Below are 4544 nucleotides of genomic sequence, written 5' to 3'. Positions count from 1 at the left end.
CTTTCAGCCGCCCCCACTCAGGTTCACCCCTGGCCGTGCTGGCGCAGCACACTTTAGAAAGATAATGCCTCCACGCTCCCAGGGCGGGTTTCTGCCTCAAACCCCGCCCTTACAGGAAACAGCTCCGGGAAACAGCTTGGGGAGGGCGCACCCGTTGCCAAAACAACCCCTGCAGGACTGACTTCCTTCAGCTTGGTCGCGGTGGTTCTGGTCTAGATGAACACCACCCAGGGTTTTTATGTAAGTAGATTATACAGGCCTGGTGCATGGGTGGGGGATGGCTGGTTTGCCCTGAAGGGTTTCCCGGATCAGGGTGAGGGTCCCGCTGGGGTGCCGGGCCAGCCTGGGTGAGGGGCTGATGGCTGTTTGCAGGATGGCCACAGCCCCTTCAGTGTGAGTGTCCCCACTGGGGTGCCTTGCCAGCCTGGGTGAGGGGCTGAGGGCCGTTTTCAGGCTGGCCACAACCCCTTCAGGGAGGGGGGTTCCTGCTGGGGTGACTAGCCAGTCTGGGTGAGAGGCTGATGGCTGTTTGCAGGCTGTCCAAGCCACCCAGCGGGGACCCTCACCCCATGAAGGTGTGGGCAGCCTGGGTGAGAGGCTGATGGCTTTTTGCAAGCTGGCCACAGCCCCTTCAGGGTGGGGGTCCCTGCTGGAGTCCCTGGCCAGCCTGGGTGAGGGGCTTATGGCTGTTTCCAGGCTGGCCAGAGCCCCTTCAGTGTGAGGGTCCCCACTGGGGTGCCTGGCCAGCCTGGGTGAGGGGCTGAGGGCCGTTTTGAGGCTGGCCACACCCCCATCAGGGTGGTGGGTCCTGCTGGGGTGCCTGGTCAGTCTGGGTGAGGAGCTGATGGCTGTTTGTAGGCTGGCCACAACCCCTTCAGGGTGGGGGTCACAGCTGGGGTGCCTGGCCAGCCTGGGTGAGGGGCTGATGGCTGTTTGCAGGCTGGCCACATCCCCTTTAGTGTGGGGGTCCCCACTGGGGTGCCTGGCCAGCCTGGGTGAAGGGCTGATGGCTGTTTGCAGGCTGGCCACATCCCCTTTAGTGTGGGGGTCCCCACTGGGGTGCCTGGCCAGCCTGGGTGAAGGGCTGATGGCTGTTTGCAGGCTGGCCACATCCCCTTTAGTGTGGGGGTCCCCACTGGGGTGCCTGGCCAGCCTGGGTGAAGGGCTGATGGCTGTTTGCAGGCTGGCCACATCCCCTTTAGTGTGGGGGTCCCCACTGGGGTGCCTGGCCAGCCTGGGTGAAGGGCTGATGGCTGTTTGCAGGCTGGCCACATCCCCTTTAGTGTGGGGGTCCCCACTGGGGTGCCTGGCCAGCCTGGGTGAAGGGCTGAGGGAGGTTTTGAGGCTGTCCACACCCCTTTCAGGGTGGTGAGTCCTGGTGGGGTGCCTGGTCAGTCTGGTTAAGGCACTGATGGCTGTTTGTAGGCTGGCCAAACCCCCCAGTGGGGACCCTCACCTCATGAGGGTGTGGCCAGCCTGGGTGAGTGGCTGATGGCTGTTTGCAGGCTGGCCACAGCCCCTTCAGTGTGGGGGTCCCACTGGAGTGCCTGGCCAGCCTGGATGAGGGCCTGATGGCTGTTTGCAGGCTGACCACAGCCCCTTCAAGGTGGGAGGTCCTGCTGGGGTGCCTGACCAGTCTGGGTGAGGGGCTGATGGCTGTTTTCAGGCTGGCCAATCCCCCCAATGGGGACCCTCACCTCATGAGGGTGTGGCCATCCTGAGTGAGGGGCTGATGGCTGTTTGCAGGCTGGCCACAGCCCCCAACCATCCAAGCTCCCAGTGGAGGCTGTTTGGAAGCAGTTATCTGGGATTTATTTATCTTCTATAATTGAAACTTTGTTGCCTTGAGCTGAGGCCGCAGGCGGGAAGCTTGGCTTCCTCCATCACCGGTGCAACCAAGCCTCCTTCTTGCTCCAGCTCCGTGGCTGCCAGCCGCCATCTTGGTTGGGTTTGTTTGCATATAGTTGCTCTGTTTGGCTGGTGGGCGTGGCTTTGGGTGTAGCGGAGATGTGGTCAATTTCCATGTTTCTCTTTTATTATTAGATTAGATAGCATCATACTAAATATATGATACTGTCACTTCCTTTCCTCATTTTACAATATATTAGTAATCTTTCAATGTTGGTACTTTTTTTTTTTAAACAGCTATGATATATACCATAGAATAGTCATCATTGTATAATTATGTTTTGCCTGCTATTTTAAAAACACTATAAACTAGGTAGCTTTTAAATAGCAGAAATGTATTTCTCACACTTCTGTAGGCTGAAAAGTCCATGATCAAGGCACCTGGCAGATTCATTGTTGGTGAGAGCTTGCTTCCAGTTTACAGGTGTCTCTCTGCTGTATCCTCACATGGCAGAAGAGGCAAGCTCAGTCTCTGGAGTCTTTTATATAATGGCACTAATCCAAAACATGAAGTGTCTGTCCTTCTGCTCCCATCACATCCCAAAGGACCTACTTCCTGATACTATTACCTTGGGGGTTAGGATTTACAAATTTAATTTTGGGAGTACACAGACATTCAGACCATAACATCTATATAATAAAACATCTATTTTTTTATGAACAGTCAGGTGGTTTTTATGTTGTTGCTATTATGATCAATGTGGCAACGATCTTCCTTACACATGCATATTTTATGTGCATGTGCAAATATTTCTGTAGGATGGATAGCTAGTAATATAATGTTCTGCCCAAAAAGTTTGTTTTTTTAAATTAATTTCAGAGAGGAAGGGAAAGAGAGAGAAATATAGAAACATCAATGATGAGAGAGAATCATTGATGGGCTGCCTCCTGCGTGTCTCACACTAGCGATCAAGCCCACAACCCAGGTATGTGCCCTGATCAGAAATCAAACATTGACCTCTTGTTCTTAGGTCGATGTTCAACCACTGAACTATGCCAGCAGGGCAAGGTTTGATTTTTTTTTAAGTATTTGCTCAGGTAGGCCATCTCTGAGAAAATACCAGTTTTATAAGTTACATAAAATTTACATTATAGAGCTTTATATATTTGCTTTCCAGAACCAGAATCAGTTGAATGTGCTTTGCCTGCTTGTCTCTACTATGGTCTAAATGATGAGCTTTGTAACTAATCATTTTATTTCTTTCACTTAAAAAGTACCTTTCTAACAAATCTTATAATATACTTAGATACGAATTTTATGAGCATCCCATTTCATTTTCCCTTCTTGGAATCAGCCTTAAAATGTCTATCAATTCACCCCTAGCTGGTTTGGCTCAGCTGACAGAGCGTCGGCCTGCGGACTAATGGGTCCTGGGTTTGATTCCAGTCAAGGGCATATGCTGGGGTTGCAGGCTCGATCCCCAGTAGGGGGCATGCAGTATAGCCAATCAATGATTCTCTCTCATCATTGATGTTTCTATCTCTCACTTCCTCTCTGAAATCAATAAAAATATATTATCTATAATAATAACAGTTCAATATGCAAATTGTCTAAATTACTGAACAGCAGATGACTGTCTGGACAACCTTCCGGACAAACACACTATGACACCAACTAGTGCCAGGCCAACCAAGGTGGGAGCGATGGGATTGGTCGGGGGGCCTGGCCATCGCGCCATGATTGCCCTGCAGAGGGAGGCCCAGGCCACCGACTGGAGGGCTGTGGCAGGTGGATGGGGCCTACCTCTTCGGGGGATCAATCGCAGGGCTCCTGGACAGTAAGAGGGCACAGGCCTGGCTGAGGGACACCCCCCCGCCCCAAGTTCTAGAATTTCATGCACTGGGCCTCTAATATATATATATATAATGCTTTCCTTGGATTTCACACCTACTAAAGAAGCCTCCACTTCTCTAGTTTTTTCTTTGCACTTTAGTCAAGCACTTTTAATTGCTCTTTGAAGACTTGAATTTAGCATGTTTGGGAGGCATTTGCCTATGAGAAAAGTTGCATACTTTTTGGTGAGCTAGCAGGAGCCTGCCATTCCTTAAAACTTAAGCAATGAGGAAGCAGAGAAAAAGGAATGCAGACCATTCGCGTGCACTGCTGATGGGAATACAGACTGGTGCAACCATTGTGGAAAACAATATGGAGATTCCTCAAAAAATTCAAAGTGGAACTTGCATTCCACCCAGTAATCCCACTTCTGGGCATATATCCCAAGAAACCAGAAACACCAGTCAGAAAGAACATATGCACCCCTGTGTTCATAGCTGCACAATTTATAATAGCAAAGATTTGGAAACAGCCTAAGTGCCCATCAGCAGATGAGTGGATTAGAAAACTGTGGTACATCTACACAATGGAATACTATGTTGCTATAAAAAAGAAGGAACTTTTACCACTTGCAACAACATGGTTGGACCTGGAGAGCATTATGCTAAGCAAAATAAACCAGCTAAAGAAAGATAAATTTCACATGATCTCACTCATATGTGGGATATAATGAACAACATAAACTGATGAACAAAAATATATCCAGAGACAAAGAAGCATTGAACAGACCGTCCAACCTAAGAGAGAAGGCATGGGAGGGGAGTGGTAAGAGATCAACCAAAGGACTTGTATGCATGCATAT

This window comes from Myotis brandtii, unplaced genomic scaffold (assembly GCF_000412655.1).
Source record: "Myotis brandtii unplaced genomic scaffold, ASM41265v1 scaffold259, whole genome shotgun sequence".
Classification (NCBI taxonomy): Eukaryota; Metazoa; Chordata; class Mammalia; order Chiroptera; family Vespertilionidae; genus Myotis; species Myotis brandtii.
Note: the sequence above shows the minus strand (reverse complement) of the source record.